We start from the raw sequence: 22,237 nt of genomic DNA, 5'->3' as shown, positions 1-22,237 counted from the left end.
ATGTACACTCACTACTAAAGATAAGCTCGATTCAGGGTTTGGTAACTAATGATGTGACTATGAGCTTAATTGTTTAATTGATATGAAAATGCCTTATCTGCATGTCTGAATAGGGAGCATGAGTTATACTAAGGGGGCTTGGCCCTTTACTGCTACATGAATATGAAGAGATGTGGTTATTAACACTATTGTTGCTTGTGGATACTAAGAACGTGCTTATTAGCACTATGGTTGAGCATGAATATGAAAAGGCTTGCTTAATAGCATGATTTATGTATGTGAAAGCTATTGAAATTATTATTAACATTGTTATTGCATGTGAATGCTTATTTGTGCAGTTTTGGGACTATGGGATGGTGCTGGGTACCGTTATCATTGCCTGATGAGCCGAGTCATTGATTACAGATATACTTGGAATTATGCTTCCAAGGAGATCATATAGACTAGTCGACGCTGAAATACAAGCTAGAAATGATGACCAGGGTCAGAACCCTTCGCCAGCCCCTGAGAACTGGCATCATATGTTTGCTAAAATGCAGGCCAGATTACAGATACAAGTGGATGAAATCCTCTTTTTGAGACAGCAGCTTCCGTCAGGGAACACTGCACCAGTTGTGCCACCTGCCGTGGTACTAGTTTTACAGCAGTAGCCGGGGGCTGAGAACAGGTGGGAGCCTTTATATGAATGGTTCAGAAAGCAACACCCTCCTACTTTTGAGGGAGGGCCAGACCCACTGTGAGCTGAGCAGTGGATGGGTATGACCACCTCCTTCTTAGATTTTATGAGGGTGGTAGGTAATGACAGAGTGGCCTGTGCCACGTACATGTTTCAGGAGGATGCTCGTATTTTGTGGGAGGTGGTGTCCTAGACTAGGGATGTGACCACGTTTAACTGGGAAGAATTCAAGGTTTTGTTTAATGAGAAATACTACAATGATGCAGGCAGGGCTACAAAGGCAGATGAGTTTAATAACCTGGTTCAGGAAAATATGTCAATAATGGAGTATGCTCTAAAATTTGAGAGACTAGCAAAGTTTGCTTCAGACTTGGCACCCATATATGTAACGAGGAAGGAAAGATTCCTTCGGGGACTGAATGCTATGATAGCTCGGGATGTCAGAATCACCTCTGTACCTGGAATAACTACTTAGTCTCAGGTAGTGGAGAAGGCCCTTACTGCAGAGGGCGCATAGAACAAGGTCTGGCGCGAGAGCACTGTCAGGCAGGATACAAGGAGGGTGGTACCTCCATTTATAGGATCTAGTAGGGGCGGGGGCCATAGTGACTAGAAGAGAAAGAACCCAGATGCTTCTATAGTTTCAGGCCTAAACAGGAGGTCCCAGGGCATTCAGGCTGGCTGCCAGGGCAACAATGAAACTTGGAGGACTTATCCGGAATATGCTAGATGCAGGAGATGCCATCTGGGAGAATGCCGAGTGAAGGCATGATTTTTTATGTGGGGTGGTTAGAAATCTCAAGAAAGATTTCCTGAGGGTGAAGAAGGAAGAACCAAAGAAGGCGGCAGCTTGACTCGAGCTCGAGTGTTCATCGTGATGTAGTAGTGATAGGTAAGATTTCTAGTGTTGGTTCTTTTTGCACTGTGCTGATTGATTCTGGTGCTACACATTCTTTTGTGTCTAGCAGAGTGATATATAGATTGTGTACACCATGTGATTATTGTGCTGTGGGGTTTGGGACTTTATTACCTACTGGGGAGTTGGTAGTCTCTAGGAGATTGGTTAGTTCTTTATCAATAGAGGTGGATAGTAGAAAACTATTAGTGAACCTGATTGAGTTAGCCATGGAGGATTTCGATATGGTTTTGGCTATGGACTAGTTAGCCAAGTATGGGGCAACCATAGACTGTAAGAGAAGGATGATGACATTTGAGCTTGAGGGTGATGATCCATTTGAATTTTTGGGTAGTGTGAATGGACCCCACATTCCTATGATATCAACATTAAGGGTTAGAGACCTTTTGCGAGGTGGTTGCATGAGATTCCTAGCTAGTGTGGTGGATACCACTAGGGTTGTATCGGTTGGGCCTAAAGAGACTAGATTGGTTGGTGAGTTTCTGGATGTATTTCCAGAGGATTTACCAGGGTTGCCACCGCATCGAGAGATTGAATTTTTTATTAAATTAGCACCAGGGACGGAACCAGTGTGTAGGGCACAGTATAGAATGGCACCAGCAAAATTGAAAGAATTGATGGTACAGTTGCAAGAGCTACTTGATTTGGGGTTTATAGGGCCTAGTTTCTCACCGTGGGGTGCACTAGTCTTGTTTGTGAAGAAGAAGGATGGGTCACTGAGGATGTGTATTCATTATAGAGAGCTAAATAAGCTGACTATCAAGAACAGGTATTCACTACCGAGGATCGATGATTTATTTGACCAGCTACAAGGTAGGACGATCTTCTCAAAGATCAATCTTCGATCTGGTTATCACCAGCTGAGGATCAAATATGAGGATATTCCGAAAACAACTTTTCGCATGAGGTATGGGCATTATGAGTATTTAGTCATGTCATTTGGATTGACTAATGCCTTAACTGTTGGTAATTGTGCCCTTAAAGTAATTGTAGTTGAAAAATGTCTTAAATGAAATAAATAATTGAATTGAATTATTATATATATAGACTATGTCCGATATTATGTTGATAATATTAAGTAAATATCATAAAATTCCAAAGTTATCTATGTGGTCTTAATCTCATATTGGTATGAGAGGATTGAGATTAAGATAATAAACTTGAAACAGTTTGCAATAAAATATTATGGAACCTTTAGATTAATTACTGCTAGTACGATTCGCTAGTATTATGAATACAAGTGGCCTAGATCTGGGTCACTAGTGTAGTATGACACTTTAGTGAAGGTACTTTATATATAGTGATATATAGATCTACACCAGATGTGATTTGTTAATACTTGTTTAAACATCGTTTCATAGTATTAATCAAACACATCAAACGATGATCATATACACAATGATCTTAATCTTGAGGTTACTATGAACTCCTGTATATGTCATCTGATCCTTTTATTCACGTGTTAAGGTTTGTCAGAATGATCAGGCTAAGAACAATTCTTTTGGGGACATAATGATATATATGGCTGGGGACATAGTTTGGCAGATATGGAATCTATACCTTCTTATAGATTGAATAATGGTTCCCTATTGGGTTGACTTTTAGAACTGAAAAGGTTATGAGCGCTCACATCGCAAACTTGTTGTGACACAACCTTCACTAGTAAAGTCAATGGTACACTAGGAACTAGATATAGTTAAAAGGGTAAAACTGTAATTTATTCCCTTTTAATTATGAACCATTAATAGAGGATTAACGTTGTATGTAATTATTCTATCAATGGACACTTTATTCTTTAGTAAACTACTCTGTAAATATATGTCTATAATTATCAAGAGTTCAATCTCATATTTATAGTGGAGTAATCATGAGATTAATAAATATGATTATTTAATCAAAGAGTTTTGACTAATAATCTAATATTTATTGGAGCTTGATATTATAGGTCCCTATGGTGACTATCAACACTATATCAAGGTAAGAGTTGATACAAGGGTAAAACTGTAATTTAAAAATTTGAGAAGAATTTTATTCTTCGGGTCAAATATACAATTATATGATAATTGAGTTGAATAATTAATTATTAAAATTTTGAAAATATGTTTATTTATTTAAATATAGAATTTTGAAATATATATATAAATTATAAATTAATTTTTGAAATTAATTATTTTATTTGAGTGGGAGAAAATAAAATTGGTATGTCAAATAGTTTTTGATTTATTGATTTTGTAAAAAAAGATGATGATAATGACGATCATCATTTTGAATTTTTAATTTAAAATTTAAATTTTGAAATATAGTTGTGATCTTTTCCTTAAAAAAGATAATACCATATTTTGTGGGAATGATTGATTTTAATTAATTAAATAAATAATATAAAAATGCAGTATTCCCTAAAAAGGAATATTGCTACATGCATGACACAGTCCAGGGAATGTGCCATGCGTGTAAGTTAGTACTGATAAAGTATCAATATTATTTTTATTTTATTTATTTATTTAATTAATAATTTGAAAATAGATTTTTTCAAATTTGGTAAGTTAGATATTACCTAAATCAATTTCTATCATCATTATGATTGTATTATTATATTACTATTATTATAATGAATAATAATGTAATATATAATCTCTATATATATTATGTGATAAGAAGAAATAAGAGAGTGGTAATTCAAAAAACGTTTGAGAAATAGTAGACAAGAAATTGTCATATTCTTCTATTATTCTAACCTTTCGCAAGCCATAATCCAAGTTCTCACGTGTTGAGATAAACTTGTGGTTTCTAAATTACAAACCCTTGTTCTCTATGTGCCCACACACATCTTGAGGTGTAGAGAACACTCAGGAAGATCGTGGTTTGAGTACTCAAAGCGTTGGATAGGAAGATCATTGTATATACGAAAAGACTCAAGGACACTTAATAGACTTCAAGAGATAAAATATTTTTGTTATTGAATATTTGTATACATGTGCATATGATATATATAAGTATGTGTATAATTATATATATGTTGCATGATTAATGATATTGTATATTAATGGTTCCTGTCTGGATGTTTTCTTGAACATATAAACTGTTTATATGAGAGATATAAATTTTTTATTGTTTATAAACTGGGCCCACCATGCCAATTCGCTGTGCACTCTGATTGTTTTTCCAACACCAACAACTTTTATGGATCTGATGAATAGAGTGTTCAAGGACTACCTAGAAAGATTTACGGTAGTATTTATCGACAACATCCTGGTTTACTCTCAGTCAGAGGCTATAGAGGTTGGTACTATAGAGGTTGAAGGAGCACATATTGTATGCCAAGTTCAAGAAGTGAGAGTTTTGGTTACCTAAGGCGATGTTCCTCTGTCACATTTTTAGTAAAGATGGAATTAAGGTGGATCTGGCCAAGATTGAGGCAGTCAGAGATCGACCAAGGCCAAGGAGTGCTTCAATGATTAGAAGTTTCCTTGGATTGGTAGGGTATTATCGGCGTTTCGTGGAAGGGTTCTCAAGGATTGCTCACCATTGACAGAGTTGACACGCAAGAATCTCAAGTTTGTATGGTCAGACAGATGTGAGAACAACTTCCAGGAGTTGAAGCGACAATTGATTATTGCTCCAGTGTTGAGTCTCTCATCAGATCAAGAGAAATTTGTGGTATATTGTGATGCGTCGAGACAAGGGTTAGGTTATGTCCTTATGCAGGCTGGAAAGGTGATTGCCTATGCATCACGGTAGTTAAAGGAATATGAACAGTGGTATCCTACACATGATTTGAAACCAGTAGCGGTAGTATTTGCATTGAAGGTATGGCAACATTATCTATATGGAGAGAAGTGCGAGATCTACACCGATCACAAGACTTTGAAGTACTTATTTACTCAGAAGGATCTAAATATGAGGCAAAGGCGTTGGCTAAAGTTAGTAAAGGATTATGACTGTGAAATCCTCTATCATCTAGGGAAAGCCTATGTGGTGGCAAATGCTTTGAGTAGGAGAGGTCCGTGACAGTTATTCAGTTTAAAGTATATATCAAAAGAATTGGCAGAGGATATGACTAGAGTAGGGATAGAGTTGGTGGTGGGCCAGTTAGCCAACATCACCTTACAATCTACTCTTTTGGAGAGGATAAAGGAGGGTTAAATAAGTGATCCCCAATTGATGAAGCACAGAGGGGACGTCCTAGCTGGAGTGGATAAGGACTATACTATTTCAGAGATGGGTCTGCTGAGATACAAGGAACGGATTTGTGTTCCGATGGATGCTGGTATCAAATGGGATATTCCGGATGAATCTCATACTACACCGTATTCGTTGCATCCAGGCACCACGAAGTTGTATCAGAATCTAAAATCTTTTATATTGGTGGCCTGGGATGAGGAAGGATGTGATTGAATATGTGGCTAAGTGCATGATATGTCAGCAAGTGAAGGTTGAACACTAGAGACCAGCAGGGCTATTACAACTTTGGGCATTCCTGAGTGGAAGTGGGAAGACATCACTATGGATTTTGTGGTGGGCTTTCCTAGAACGGTGGGGCAACATGACTCGGTATGGGTGATTGTAGACAAATATACCAAGTCAGCCCATTTTCTGCCTGTGAGGACAAATTTTAAAGTAGATCAGTACGCTGAGTTATATGTCAGGGAGATTATACGTCTCCATGGGTCCCCAAAGTATATTGTGTTAGGTTGGGACCCACCTTTACTTCCAAAATTTGGGGAAGCCTGTAGAAGGCAATGGATACTCAGTTGAAGTTTAGTACTGCCTATCATCCTTAGACAAATGGACAATTTGAGAGGACGATTCAAATATTGGAAGACATGTTGTGGGCGTGTGTACTGGACTTTGAAGGTTCCTAGAGTAAGTATTTACCTTTGATTGAATTTTCCTACAACAACAACTATCAATCAATGATTGGAGTGGCTCCATATGAGATGTTTTATGGTAGGAAGTGTAGATCACCCATTCATTGTGATGAAATGGGTTAGAGGAGATATTTGGGTCCTGAAGCAGTTTGAAGGATCAATGAGGCTATTGACTGTATTAGCTCGAAGATCACCTCGCAGAGTAGGTAGAAAAGGTACGCTGATCCTAAGCATAAGAGTGTAGAGTTCCAAGTTGTGGACTATGTCTTTCTCCGAGTTTCACCTTTGAAAGGAGTAAGAGAATTTGGAAAGAAGGGAAAGTTGAGCCCTAGGTTTGTGGGACCTTTTGAGATCTTGGAGAGGATTGGACAGGTAGCCTATAGGTTGGTTTTACCCCTATCGCTGTTAGGGGTTCATAATATGTTTCATATCTCCATGATTCGAAAGTATGTGTCAAATGCAATTCATGTGTTGAGTTATGAGGATCTGGAGCTACAAACAGACTTGTCCTAAGAGGAGCGACCAGTATAGATCCTGGATAGAAAAGACGAAGTCTTGTAAAACAAAACTATTCCTCTGGTTAAAGTACTATGGAGGAACAATAAGGTCGAGGAAGCGACCTGGAAGTTTGAGTTAGACATGCGGGATCAATATCCCGAGTTATTCAGGTAAATTTCGAGGATGAAATTTCTATTAGGAGGGGATAGTTGTAACGTCCCAAAATTCCTAATAAGGCTTAGTGCCTGGGTTAGCGTGCCGAGAGGGCACGTGGAGTAATTATGTGTTAATTAATTGAGTAAATTTGTGATTATGTGAATTATATGAGTAATATTTTGATATGACTAGTTATGCATGTTTTGGTGTATTAAATGTGCTCATAGGCCCGCTTATTCTAGAAAGAGGTATTTTCGTAATTTTGACCCGTTGAGGGTATACTTATAATTATATGTATTATATGACTAAGACCACATTGATATATTTGGGATATTCAGCAAGGGTCGGTCATTTTGAGCAAAGTAGCAGTAAAGTCACAACAGGGATAAATACCTGACTCGAGGTGGGCCTAAAGGTATTTTTGGTAATTTTGTGAATTACTGGGGCTCATTGGAGTATGGGTTATATTTGGAGGGAAATAATTATATTTGGAGGATTAGTGGAGTTAATTGGGGATTATAAGTAAAATTTGAGGTTTAGTGGGAAAGTGGTGTCAAATGACCTTTTTGTCCTTAAGGGGCTTTGAGAGGAGACTTGTGGGGCAGAGGCATTTTGGTACTTTGGGACCATTAAGTTGGGAATAGGCGAAGTGCCGAGCTGATTAGCTCAAACCGTTACTTTTTTTCTCTCTCATGCTTTGAAAGTCTCTTGATAAACGAGTTTTAGGCTCGTTTATGGTCCTAGTTTTTAGGCTATTTTTCATTAGTTAGGATTGTTTTATTTCAGATTTATGCTCGTTTGTTCTTGTTTCAGGGTTATTAATGTTAAGTGATGCAAATATTGGAAAGGAGCGAAAATGGAATGAAATCGAGACTGATTTGTGACTTTTGGTGGTTCTGTAAGAAGCGCTACAGCGCTACCTTGGGAGCGCCGTAGCGCTAGGAAGAAATCTTGAAGAGGCTCGGCATTGACTTTAGCGCTATAGTGCTACAACATCAGCGCTACAGCGCTTGGACGCAGTTTTCAGGAAGTTAGTTCCTGACTTTAGCGCTACAGCGCTGGTGCCCAGATTTTCCCCCATTTCGGCTCTGAGTTTAGCGCAACAGTGCTACAAGAGTAGCGCTACAGCGCTGGTTTCGCGATTTCTGACATAACTGGTTATTTTTTATGGGCAATTCAGTCTTTTCCAGAGGGAACTTTCAGTAGGGTTTTTTGGGAATCATATAGGCGACTGAGAGAAGAAAAAGGGGATAACGACGGCTGGAGTAAGAACACCATATTGGAGGATTCGTCCCTGAGTTTTTCATCTTTTTCTGTTAATTTTCATGTTTGTAATTGAACTATTATATGGCTAGAATGAATATCATAGGCTAAATTTTCTTTTAGGGCTTTTATGTGAATCTTTTGGAAACCCTTGTTATGGTTTAATGCAAAATTGATATTCTTCTTCATCTCTTTCAATTCCTTGCAATCTATGTTAATTGTGCGATTATTGATTGATCACCTCTAATTGCTATTTTATGAATCAAATTGAAATCTGAAAAGTGAAATTTGATATGCTTTGATTGTTTGGATGCAAATTTAATTTAGAACGGAAGTATCTAGATTATTTGCTAATTTTCTGAGTTGCGTGGCTAATGCCCTCTACATGATTCAACTTACCATAGAAATATAGGAAGTTGTCATTTAGATTGAATTTCATAAGTCTTGACCAGATTATGAATTATTGTTGCAACTTATTCTTGAATAGGGAGAAGGGGATATAGATACTTGCATAAGGAAATAACAGGGTGGAAAAATAGAGGATCATAATTGTCCTAATTGTATTTTCTTTGTTAATTCGTTTAATTTTTCATTGTGCTTTGTTAGTATTTTTCTTAGTTTAAAATCTCTGATAATTGTTTAATCAAATAGAATTAAAGGATTAATTGATTGGTAATTGATAAATCAGTCCTTGAGGACGATACTTGGTTTTTACCATTTTATTACGAACTGCGACTGTGTGCACTTGCACAGCATAAAATATCGCAACAAGTTTTTGGCGCCGTTGCCGGGGACTGAAAATAATTATCAATATCAGTCTAATTAATTTTTATTCTAATTTGATTTTAATTTCTCTTGTTTCTAATCTGTTTAGTTGCTTAATTTGTCTATCTCAGGTGAATTTTGGTATATGCGTGGAAGAAAAGGAAAAGACACACTTGTTCCTCTGAATCCCGAGATTGAAAAGTATTGCAATCAAATCAGAAAGAACAAGGGAGAGGCCCAGAATTCTATGAAGATGGCACAGAATGACGGGGATCGCAGGAATGCTCTAAATCCAGGAGTTGTACAAGGGGTTCAGGCTCAGACTAATGCTGAGAGGAGCTTGAGAGATTATGTGCTACCCACTCTGACGGGAGTACAAAATAGTATACGCCCACCAGCTGTAGAGGCCAACAACTTCGAAATCAAGCCTGCTATTTTACAAATGGTGCAGTCCTTTGTGCAATTCAATGGGTTGTCCTCTGAAGATCCTCACACCCATTTGTCCAACTTTCTGGAGTTGTGTGGAACCTTCAAATATAATGGGGTGAGTGATGACGCAATCAAGCTTAGGTTCTTCCCATTTTCTCTAAGGGACAGAGCTAAAAGTTGGCTGAACTCTCTGCAGCCAAACTCTATTGTCACCTGGCAAGATCTAGCTCAGAAATTTTTGTCCAAATTCTTCCCTCCGTCCAAAGCTGCTAAATTGAGGGGAGAGATAAATAACTTTTGCCAGAATGACGGAGAGTCACTGTATGAAGCTTGGGAACGGTTTAAGGAACTCCTGAGAAGATGTCCTCATCATGGCATTGAACAGTGGATGCTAGTACAGAATTTCTACAATGGTTTATGTCCTACAACCAGAACCATTATTGATGCTGCAGCAGGTGGCACTTTTATGAGCAAGAGCGCAACTGGTGCTTATGAGCTACTAGAGGACATGGCCACAAACAATCATCAATGGTCTGAGGAAAGATCATCAGGAGTTAGGAAGGTAGCTGGGGTGCATGAGCTGGATGCAATCACTGCTCTAACAGCGCAAGTAGCCTCTCTGACAAAGCAGTTACAACAGAGCAGTGTATCTGCTAATGCGGTTCAGATGGCAGTGAGGTGTGAAATGTGTGGTGGTGCTCATTCTGTCGATCAGTGCCCTATCTGTATGAATAATAACACCCCAATGGATCATGCTCAAGTTCAAGCGGTGGGAAACTTTCAAAGGCCGCTCAATAATCCATTCTCCAACAACTACAATCCTGGGTGGCGAAATCATCCCAATTTTTTCGTGGAAGAATAATCAAGGCCAACAACCTCAGTTTCAGGGCCAATTTCAGAATAACATGCCTCAGCCACCTATGAATCAAGCTTCATCATCACAACAGCTTAGGCCTCAACAATCAATGCCTCAACCTGAGAGGCCTAATGAACTGCAAGCTGCCTTGTTGACTCTTACTAATACTCAGACTCAATTTATGACTGAGACCAGATCCTCTATTCGAAACCTTGAGACACAGGTTGGGCAGTTGGCCAATATGCTCAATAACAGACCCCAGGGAAACTTGCCTAGTAACACTGAAGTCAACCCCAAGGAGCAAGTTCAGGCAATTACTCTGAGAAGTGGGAAGCAAACTAAGCATCCTAGACCTCCACAGGCAGTGGTTCAGAATAAAGAGATGGGTGAACAGTCTGGTTCAGAAAGGGTTACTGAAGACCATCAACAGTCAGAACAGAGTCCGCCAGTTGTTATTGAACAGCCAGTTAGAGTTCCATATCCTCAGAGGCTTAGAAAGACTACACTTGATAAACAGTTTTATAAGTTTCTTGAGGTGTTTAAAAAGCTGCACATAAACATTCCTTTTGCTGAGGCCTTGGAGCAGATGCCCAGTTATGTTAAGTTCATGAAGGAGATTCTGTCAAAGAAAAGGAGAATGGAGGACTATGAGACTGTAGCACTCACTGAAGAGTGCAGTGCGATTTTACAAAGGAAATTACCCCAAAAGCTGAGAGATCCGGGGAGTTTCACCATACCTTGCACCATTGGCAAGTTTGAATGCAAGCACGCCTTATGTGATCTGGGGGCAAGTATCAATCTGATGCCCTTATCTGTGTTTAAAAGACTTGGTTTGGGGGAGGCAAAACCAACAACTGTCACTTTACAGCTCGCAGACCGATCGTTAACACATCCACGAGGTATTATTGAGGAAGTTCTTGTGAAGGTGGATAAGTTCATATTTCCAGCTGACTTTATTGTTCTAGACATGGAGGAGGACACAGATGTCCCAATTATTCTTGGTAGGCCATTTCTAGCCACAGGCCAAGCTCTTATTGATGTTCACAAAGGAGAGCTTAAGCTTAGAGTTCAAGGAGATGAGGTGGTCTTTAATGTCTTCAAGTCTATGAAGTATCCGGTGGCTAGTGACAGTTGCTTTAGTGTGGATGTGATAGAAAAGGCAGTCTCCAAGAGAAGGGTGAGCAGTGATGCCTTAGAGGCAGTATTATTGGGTGATGAGGGCGATGATGACGATGATGCTGAGATCAGAGAATGTGTAAACTGGATCAACTCGTTCTTACCATATTGGAAGAAGTTTCAAGAACTAGCAGATGCGACTGATAAACCGCTTACCTCCATTCAGCAGCCACCGCAGTTGGAATTAAAGGTCCTCCCAGATCACTTGCGCTATGCTTATCTGGGAGAGAATGAAACTTTACCTGTCATTGTGTCAGCTGACCTGTCAAAGGTAGAATTGGAGAAACTGTTGAGGGTTCTAAGGGAGCATAAATTGGCCATTGGGTGGACCTTGGCAGATATTAGAGGAATCAGCCCATCGACAGTGATGCATAAAATTTTGTTGGAGGAGAATAGCAAGCCATCCATAGAGGCCCATAGAAGACTCAATCTAGCTATGAAGGAAGTAGTATTGGAGCAGGTTCTTAAATGGTTGGATGTTGGGGTGATCTATCCAATTTCTGATAGTGCATGGGTGAGTCCTGTGCAAGTGGTACCTAAGAAGGGTGGAATGACTTTGGTGAAAAATGAGAACAATGAACTCATTCCAACAAGGACTGTAACAGGGTGGCGGATTTGTATAGACTACCGCAAGCTTAATAAGGCCACAAGGAAGGATCATTTTCCTTTGCCTTTCCTTGATCAGATGCTTGACAGATTGGCAGGCCATAGCTACTACTGTTTCTTGGATGGGTATTCTGGGTATCATCAGATCGCTATTGCACCAGAGGATCAAGAGAAAACAACCTTCACATGTCCTTATGGCACATTTGCTTTCAGGAGAATGCCATTTGGACTATGCAATGCCCCTGCAACATTTCAACGGTGCATGATGGCCATATTTTCAGACATGGTAGACCGGTGTATTGAGATTTTCATGGATGATTTCTCTGTTTTTGGTTCATCATTCGACCTCTGTTTGGGTCACTTGGAGAACGTGCTGCGTCGTTGTGAGATGGAAAATCTGGTGTTGAATTGGGAGAAATGCCATTTTATGGTGAAAGAGGGGATTGTTCTTGGCCATAAAATTTCAAGTGAGGGAATTGAGGTAGATAGAGCAAAAATTTCTACCATTGAAAAGCTGCCTCCACCAGTTTTAGTCAAAGGAGTTAGAAGTTTTCTTGGTCACGCTGGGTTCTATTGAAGATTCATCAAAGATTTCTCAAAGGTGTCCAAACCTCTCTCGAATCTGCTTATGAATGGAGTTGTCTTTGATTTTAATGACGAATGTTTGAGGGCGTTCAATTTCTTGAAAGAAAAGCTTATTTCTTCTCCAATTGTGATAGCTCCGAATTGGGAATTGCCTTTTGAGTTGATGTGTGATGCCAGTGATTACGCAGTGGGGGCAGTTCTGGGACAGCGGATTGACAAGGTATTCAGGTCTATTTACTATGCAAGTCGGACTCTAAATGATGCTCAGCTGAATTATGCCACTACAGAAAAAGAGTTGCTAGCTATTGTGTTTGCTTGTGACAAATTTAGACCATATCTGATTGGTAACAAAGTGATTGTCTACACTGATCACTTTGCCATTAAATATTTGATGTCAAAGAAAGATGCCAAGCCCCGCCTGATTAGATGGATTCTTTTGCTTCAAGAATTTGACTTGGAGATTCGTGACAAGAAGGGCAGCGAGAATGTGGTGGCTGATCATCTCTCTAGACTTGAGTTGGAGGAGACTGAAAATAAGAAGGCAGTGCAAATCAATGATCACTTCCCTGATGAGCAGTTGTTTGGGGTAAGTGAAACTTTAGCTGTCCCTTGGTTTGCAGACATAGTGAACTTCTTGGTTGCCAAGATTGTGCCTCCTGAAATGTCAAAGCAACAATTAAAGAAATTCTTTTCTGAGGTGAAACACTACTATTGGGAGGAACCTATTCTCTATAGGCACTGTGTTGACCAGATTATCAGACGGTGTGTTCCTGAAGAAGAGATGCAGTCCATTCTTAATCACTGTCATACTCAACAATGCGGAGGGCACTTTGGAGCATCAAGAACAGCAGCCAAGGTATTACAAAGTGGTTTATATTGGCCTTCATTATTCAAGGATGCCAATGTTTTTGTCAAAGCTTGTGATAGGTGTCAGCGAACTGGTAATATCTCGAGGAGAAATGAAATGCCTTTACAAGGGATTCTTGAGGTGGAACTGTTTGACGTTTGGGGCATCGATTTCATGGGGCCTTTTCCACCATCTTACAACAATGAATACATTCTATTGGCAGTGGATTATGTATCCAAATGGGTGGAGGCTGCAGCAACTAGAGCCAATGACGGTAAAACTGTGCTTAATTTTCTGCAGAAACATATTTTTACTAGATTTGGCACTCCCCGAGCTCTGATTAGTGATGAAGGGAAACACTTTGTGAATAAGCAACTGGATGCATTTCTGGCTCGTTATGGAGTTTATCACCGAAAAGCTTTGCCTTACCATCCTCAATCAAATGGGCAAGCTGAAGTTTCGAACAGAGAAATCAAGAGCATCCTGGAGAAGACCGTTGACAGTTCGAGGAAGAATTGGTCGAAAAAGTTAGATGATGCGATTTGGGCATACAGAACTGCATTCAAAACACCAATAGGCATGTCTCCTTACAGGTTGGTGTTTGGTAAAGCGTGTCATCTACCAGTTGAATTGGAGCACAGGGCATTCTGGGCTATGAAAAAGTTGAATTTTGATTGGAATGCCGCTAGTGAACGAAGGCTGTTGCAACTGAATGAACTTGACGAGTTCAGAAATGAGGCTTATGAGAATGCCAAGATTTATAAAGAAAGAACAAAGGCTTGGCATGACAAGAACTTAATCAGAAAGGAGTTCCAACCAGGGCAGCAGGTACTTCTGTTCAATTCAAGACTGCGACTGTTTCCTGGCAAATTGAAGTCAAGATGGTCAGGGCCATTCACTGTTGTTCAAGCTTTTCCATATGGTTCTGTAGAAGTTCGGGGCAATTCAGGTGATTCCTTTAAAGTCAATGGCCAGAGATTGAAACCTTACTTGGATGGTACTTTTGATCAAGCAAAGTCTGTCCTCCTTCTGAAGCCTCTTTGAAGAGGGATCCAGCGTCCGGCTAAATGACGTTAAAGACAGCGCTTTGAGGAGGCAGTTCTCAGTTGTAAATTTATTTTATTTTATTTTATTTGGTTTTGAACAATGATGGGATTTTGTATTTAGTTGTTATTTTTATTTTCATATATTTTTGAACCGTGAAAATCGTGAAAAAAATAAAATAAAATAAAATAAAAATGGAAAATACAACAATGTGGTGATTTCAGGCACCATAGCGCTACAGCGCTAGACTTGCAGTGCTATGGCGCTCTTCTCAGAGAAGGACAGAACATTCGGGGGTCAACAAGCGCTACAACGCTGTTATACCAGCACTACAACGCTAGTTCCAGAGGCCAGAGTCCAGATTCGCGTAACAGCGCTACAGCGCTACCCCTATAGCGCTCGGCCCAAATTTTTTTTTAAAATCAGAGGGGTCCGATATTTTCCCTCATTTCTTCCACTTTCTTTTTCTTCATTTCTATTTTTCTTTTCTCCATCATCTCCATAGCCTCCATAGCTCTCCATCTTCTTCCCTTGCAACCTTTCCTCCCTAGAAATTTCACCACACCTTCTCTCTTTCTCTCATTTCTTTCTTCCTCTCCTTCTCTCATTTCTTTGATTTCTTCTCCAACCCAGTCAAATCTCCCCAATCATTTGAAACCCTAAAAAAAAAAAAAATGTAAAAACTCACTGATTTAATCTCTTGTTCGAGATGGAAATTCTCAAGGGGCTGTCCTAATTCAGGCGTAAGGGAATCTATTGCAAAGGTTTGGTAAGTGGTCTTCTTCCCTTTCCTCCTCCGATTTTTTTTGTTGTGATATTTGGGATTGGCTGGCCTTGATTGATTGAAGAGGGTGAATCCTTTCTGTGGCTTGGGTTTGGGGATTTTAGTTGATTTGCTTGAAAGGTTGAATATTGTTACTGTTTGTGAAGAGGAAAAGGGTCCATTGATAGGGGAGGTGCTGTAAAAATTTTGTCTTGTGGTTTGGTGATAATAGAGATAATGGCACCCAAGAGTAGAGCGGGTAGAAATAAGGACAAGGGAAAGGGGCAAGCATCTGCGTCTCAACCTAGGGAAGATAGTTCTGAGCATGAGTATGATGAGACTCGATTTATCAATTTCAAGGCTCAGGAGCGGTATGAGAAATTTGTCAGGAAGCTTTTGATCCCCGAGAGGGAAGTGGAATTTCAGTCTGAACCGTTTTCTCATCCGATTTTTGAACGGGTTCGGGCGAATCTCATGAATAGGAAATGGGGCGATTTTGTAACTAGGCTGGCACAGGCTAATGTGTCGTTGGTGTATGAGTTTTATGCCAACTTACGAGATAAACACAATGACACAGTCTTTGTTCGAGGGAAACGTGTGCCCTTCACTGCTGAAGCGATTAATAAGGTGTTCAAAGCCCCGCATATCAAACAGGAGGAGGAGGAATATGCCCAATTCTTGAGCGGATTTATAGATTTTGCGGCTGTGGCTGATAAACTGTGTTTTGAAGGCGCCCCTTGGAATTTATCTGGCAGCCTCCCTAAAAGTATAGCATCATGCCAGCTTAACATGGAGGCAAGATTTTGGGCGTTCTTTGTGTGTGCTCGATTCATGCCCGTTAGTCATGTATCTGATATGACTAAAGATCGAGCCTTATTGATGTACGCATTGATGCAGGGCATGAGTGTTAATCCGGGTATTTGGATAAAGGCCAACGTCAATTTCATTGAAAAAGGGCACACTACTGGAGGTTTAGCCCATGGATCAGTCATCACGATATTGTGCTGTAAGGCTGGTGTCCCAGAGTTCGTTACTGATATCTATCATTCGCTGCAGCAACCATTATCCATTAATTTGATGAATGGCTATCCTGAGCCTTCTTTATATGTGCCGCAAGCAAGAAAAAAGGGAAAACACCGTGTGGAAGCTGTTGTGGAGGAGGAAGATGAACCAGTTTTATTGGGTGGCGATAGCAATTCAAGCTTGCAGCAAGTTAATGAGAAGTTGGATTATCTAATCCAACAGAATCAATATGTGGTTCAGCAGCAGCATATGGTGAATCAGTATTTGGGCCAGCGATATGATTATGAAGTGAGTCATGTGGCTCAATTAAACAATTTGGTGAACCGCTGGTCGCTGGATGATTCGGATCGCACTTATTTTGCTCCACCTCCACCCTATCCACCGTACTCTCCGTTTTACCCTCCGCCTCCACCCCCGTCCTTTCCTGGTTTTCCTGCACCTCAACCTCCACAATCTCAGCCTTTCGAAGGTCCTTCGTTCCATCCACCACCACCGCCATACTGATGTGGCTGGTCAGGTAAGTTCTCTTCCCTTGTTCTTTTCTTTGTCACATTGGGGACAATGTGCATTTTAAGTTTGGGGGAGAGCTTATTTTGTTTTGTTTTGTTTTGTGCGTTGTTTAGTTTAGTTTTTAGTCTGTTGTGTTATTTTCTGTGTTGTTAGTGTAAATGTTAAACCATCATTCGTGTCTGTTGTAAACCATCATTCATGTATGTTGTTGCTTTGGCTTTGCTCGTGAAAAAAAAGAAAGAAATTGAATTCAACTGTGTGCTTGGTTCAATTGTTTTAGAGTTTAATTTAAAAGTTTTGTGGGAAATTTTTAATATGTTTTGAAAATGCAACATTTTGGAGTTTATTATATATGTTTGACTAGGGTTGGTGGTATGACAATTTGAATTTGATAGAACTTGCATTGTTTGGCCTTTGAGGCGAAATCCTTGATGACATGTGTTTAGAAAAGTGATTTAGGCAATTTTATTGGATCGATTGTGCCTTTCAAGCCAACCTTGATTTAATTATCCTTAGTCACCCTTTTTGAGCCTTAAACTTGGTTTTTGTTCTTGATTATACTATTTGAGCCTAAATTTCCTAACGTCATTATTTTTGTTTTCCTTTTCCTTTGTTATCATAAGCATATAATTTGTGGGAAAGAAGAATGAAAAATAGTAAGGAATGTAGTATGATTGTACCAAAAGAAGAAAGAGAGAAGTCTTTGAGAAAAAAAAAAAAAATCACTTTGTCACACTCCTCGATTATATAGATATGGAAAATCTTTAGTTTGGGGGAGTGTGATTCAGAAAAAAATATATATATATATATAAGAAAATGAAAAGTGTTGTAATCTCTCTCTCTAATTGTATAAAAGGGTGATTTTTGGGGTGGTAAAGAAAAATTTGGCTGGTTTTAAGGTTGTATGCTTATGGTAACGATTGAGCTCAAATGACAATTTTATCTACCCCTGCCTAAGCCTAACGCTATAACCTGTGAAAGTCCTTTTGATTTCAAAACACGTGTTATTGACATTAGTGGAGAAGGTCAAGTAATGCAAGCATATTGAAAAGTTGGTTTGTGGAATTGTCTGGAAGGAGTTGAGCATATATGATAGAGTCCAAATGTTGCAGTCATTTTCATGATATATTTTTGATTTCCCTAATTGAATTTTACAAATTGGACTTTAAGGCAATTGAGCTGAAATTCTGGTTATTGTTATTGCAATTGAGATTTCATGAGTTTTGGCAAAGCAGTATAGATGGTAATGATGGTTTAGTGTGTTCGTTTTGTGTTTGTTTCGTTTTGTCAGTTTAACTTAGGATTTACTCGAGGGCGAGTAAAGATTTAGTTTGGGGGAGTTTGATAAACGAGTTTTAGGCTCATTTATGGTCCTAGTTTTTAGGCTATTTTTCATTAGTTAGGATTGTTTTATTTCGGATTTATGCTCGTTTGTTCTTGTTTCAGGGTTATTAATGTTAAGTGATGCAAATATTGGAAAGGAGAGAAAATGGAATGAAATCGAGACGGATTTGTGACTTTTGATGGTTCTGTAAGAAGCGCTACAGCGCTACCTTGGGAGCACCGTAGCGCTAGGAAGAAATCTTGAAGAGGCTCGGCACTGACTTTAGCGCTACAGCGCTACAACATCAGCGCTACAACGCTTGGACGCAGTTTTCAGGAAGTTAGTTCCTGACTTTAGCGCTACAGCGCTGGTGCCCAGATTTTCCCCCATTTCGGCTCTGAGTTTAGCGCAACAGTGCTACAAGAGTAGCGCTACAGCGCTGGTTTCGTGATTTCTGACATAACTGGTTATTTTTTATGGGCAATTCAGTCTTTTCCAGAGGGAACTTTCAGTAGGGTTTTTTGGGAATCATATAGGCGACTGAGAGAAGAAAAAGGGGATAACGACGGCTGGAGTAAGAACACCATATTGGAGGATTCGTCCCTGAGTTTTTCATCTTTTTCTGTTAATTTTCATGTTTGTAATTGAACTATTATATGGCTAGAATGAATATCATAGGCTAAATTTTCTTTTAGGGCTTTTATGTGAATCTTTTGGAAACCCTTGTTATGGTTTAATGCAAAATTGATATTCTTCTTCATCTCTTTCAATTCCTAGCAATCTATGTTAATTGTGCGATTATTGATTGATCACCTCTAATTGCTATTTTATGAATCAAATTGAAATCTGAAAAGTGAAATTTGATATGCTTTGATTGTTTGGATGCAAATTTAATTTAGAACGGAAGTATCTAGATTATTTGCTTATTTTCCGAGTTGCGTGGCTAATGCCCTCTACATGATTCAACTTACCATAGAAATATAGGAAGTTTTCATTTAGATTGAATTTCATAAGTCTTGACCAGATTATGAATTATTATTGCAACTTATTCTTGAATAGGGAGAAGGGGATATAGATACTTGCATAAGGAAATAACAGGGTGGAAAAATAGAGGATCATAATTGTCCTAATTGTATTTTCTTTGTTAATTCGTTTAATTTTTCATTGTGCTTCGTTAGTATTTTTCTTAGTTTAAAATCTCTGATAATTGTTTAATCAAATAGAATTAAAGGATTAATTGATTGGTAATTGATAAATCAGTCCTTGAGGACGATACTTGGTTTTTACCATTTTATTACGAACTGCGACTGTGTGCACTTGCACAGCATAAAATATCGCAACATCTCTCTTAAGTGTGAAGGAAAGCTTTTGAAATTTCAAGGCTATAAGTGATTTTTGGAGGGAATTGGAGGTTTATTCCTGAGGATTTAAAGCTGCCAAGATTTGGGAATCCAGTAGGGAACTCGAATTCTAGGAGGTAATCTTAGTTCTCATGCTTTTTAGTTTTGTTATTGGTGTTTTTGAGAAGATCTTTGGATTTTGGGTTTGGGTGTGTGTTGGTAGTTTTTTATGGTAGTATTATGTGTATTTGTGTTGCTGGAGTTGTTTTGGTGGTCAATTCTAGTTGGGTTGTTGCTTTTGGTTGGGTTTTGGAGAGTTTGAGATTTCTGAAAATCATAGAGAATTATGGGTTTCGGGTTGGCACCGTGGTGCTTGGTAAGAGCATCGCAGCTCGCTTGAAGGCTCTCGAGGCTGGGGTTCCTTGGACAGCCTTGGCGTCACGACCCTTAGTGGGTAGCACCATGGCTAAAAAATGTGAGGAAATGGTGAATGGGCTCTCTACCACGTTAGGCGTCGCGACCCTTAGTGGTGGCCATAATGATGCAAATTGCCTAAGAATTTAGGCTGGCCTCTCGACCTAGTGTGGGGCCGTGACGGATTTGGGAGGCGTCGCAACTCTAAATGGGAAATTTTGAATATGTGGCTTAGGGTTTTGGAAACCCAAATCAAAGGGCCCGAGAATGATTCTACTACTCGGTTTAGTGGAATTTGGGGTCCCGAGGGCTAAGGATTGATCTTGTTGGCCTATAGTGGGTGCGTTCTTGATGAATATTCCTTAATCTGTTGTGACTAGGGAGTACTGCTAGGCTCAGGAGGGAAGGATCACGCTCAAGGTCGTTATACTAAATTACTCAGGACTTGAGGTAAGAAAACTGCTCCTGGACTGAGATTAGGGCTTAAGCCCCAGTTTTCGAACGTGGTTATAACCATGCTTTGGAATGTTTGATTAAACATGAATGAATGTATTATGCATAGTTGTGTTATATGTGAAATGCTTATCTGTTTGTATCTGATTAAAAAGCTCGACTTATAAGCCCTGGTCGGCATTAGCATGCGGAATGCATGCCATTTTGGTTAGGCTAACCCGAAAGCGTGATATACGCTCGAACGACTCTATAGCCGCTTGAAAGATCGAAGTGTGGTGTACGGTTGTGCTAGCCTATAGCAATTTAAAAATTAAAACACTACAAGAAAAAAATGCTTTCAATAAGACCAAAAAAGTATTATCAAATACATACCATAACATTTTTCGATGTGTTAAGGAAAGCGATGTTATCGTAGATCAGAGCACTTTGCATAATACTTTTCCATAGTTATGGAGAAGTATTATTGTATATTCTACCATAACACTTTTGTTGTGCTATTTTAATAAATTGATAAGTATTTTCATATGTTCTTTATAATAGTTTATATAACACATTTTGACACTTATAAAGTAGTATTATAGTATAATTTATGATAACATATTTTTTATATTATTTATTGTTTTACTATGCTCACATTATTATTATTATTATTGTTATTATTATTATTATTATTATTATTTGTATACATAATACTTTTCCATGCTTTTGGCAAAAATTATTTTAATATGCACTTAATAAGTTTATTACTACTAATATTAAAACAAAGTAACACTTAAAAGAAAATGAAAACAACTCTCGTTAATTAATTAATTGAGTACAATTACAAATATTCAAGCTCCAAATGGAGAGCCTAAGCGCAATAAAATACATAATTAAATAGAAGTATGCTTATTAGAAACTCCAAAACAACAACCCGTAACTATTTACATACAATACAATATTTGGCCCATACAAATAACTTTTGAGTAAATTCTTGAACAATTATTTAGAATGGATTGATAACAACTATGATTGTGTTGGTATTAAATAATCAAATAAAAGGTACGCAGCAGAATATATAGACCCATTTTAATAAATATTAATACTAGTCAGGATCATATACATATATAAATATTAAATCACATACAAATAGATCAGGGATTATCTCTTGTAGCCTATCAAGTGTCCTTGAGTCTTTTTGTATAAATCAATGATCTTCCTATCCAGTGTTCTGAGATCTCACATCCTGATCTTTCAGACCAATCCTCAAACACACAAGGACGTGTGTGGGCACGTAGGATTCAAAAGGTTGATTTATGTGACTCCCCAAATGTACTCAGCACATGAGATCTAGAGAGCTTTGATAGAGAGAAGTTTTACAATAGTTTTCAGGTTTAGAGAAAACTATTGCTTTAGAGAGAGAATCTGATATCCATCATCCTTCTGAATATCACGTATATCATATTTATAAAGATATTTAATCTAATTAAATAATATTTATTTAATTTAAATATAATTTAAATTAAAACTGATTAGATATTTTTATTTAATTATCTATTTAAATCATATTTAAAAAGAATAATTAAATAACTGATTAAACAAATTTATTTGAAATTCAAAATTCAAATCCCAGAGATAAAATCCCTGATGCTAGGCGCCACACACTGTACTGTACAATGTGTCTTACCCAGCCCTATTAGTGTTGCCCTAATTTTCTCATTTGTTTAGGTAATCAACTTTTTAAGA

The 22,237-nt window shown here is 38.6% G+C and overlaps 1 non-coding gene across 1 annotated transcript; it reads right to left on the bottom strand.

Moving 5' to 3' along the window:
* Positions 1-9,842: 9,842 nt before the first annotated feature.
* Positions 9,843-9,949, bottom strand: LOC133781063 (small nucleolar RNA R71). Its single transcript, XR_009869859.1, has one exon. It is a non-coding gene; the product is annotated as a small nucleolar RNA R71 (small nucleolar RNA).
* Between the last annotated feature and the right edge of the window lie 12,288 nt (positions 9,950-22,237).

Source organism: Humulus lupulus, chromosome 5 (genome assembly GCF_963169125.1).
Source record: "Humulus lupulus chromosome 5, drHumLupu1.1, whole genome shotgun sequence".
NCBI classification, from domain to species: domain Eukaryota; kingdom Viridiplantae; phylum Streptophyta; class Magnoliopsida; order Rosales; family Cannabaceae; genus Humulus; species Humulus lupulus.
This window is presented reverse-complemented; position numbering and strand designations above follow the sequence as displayed.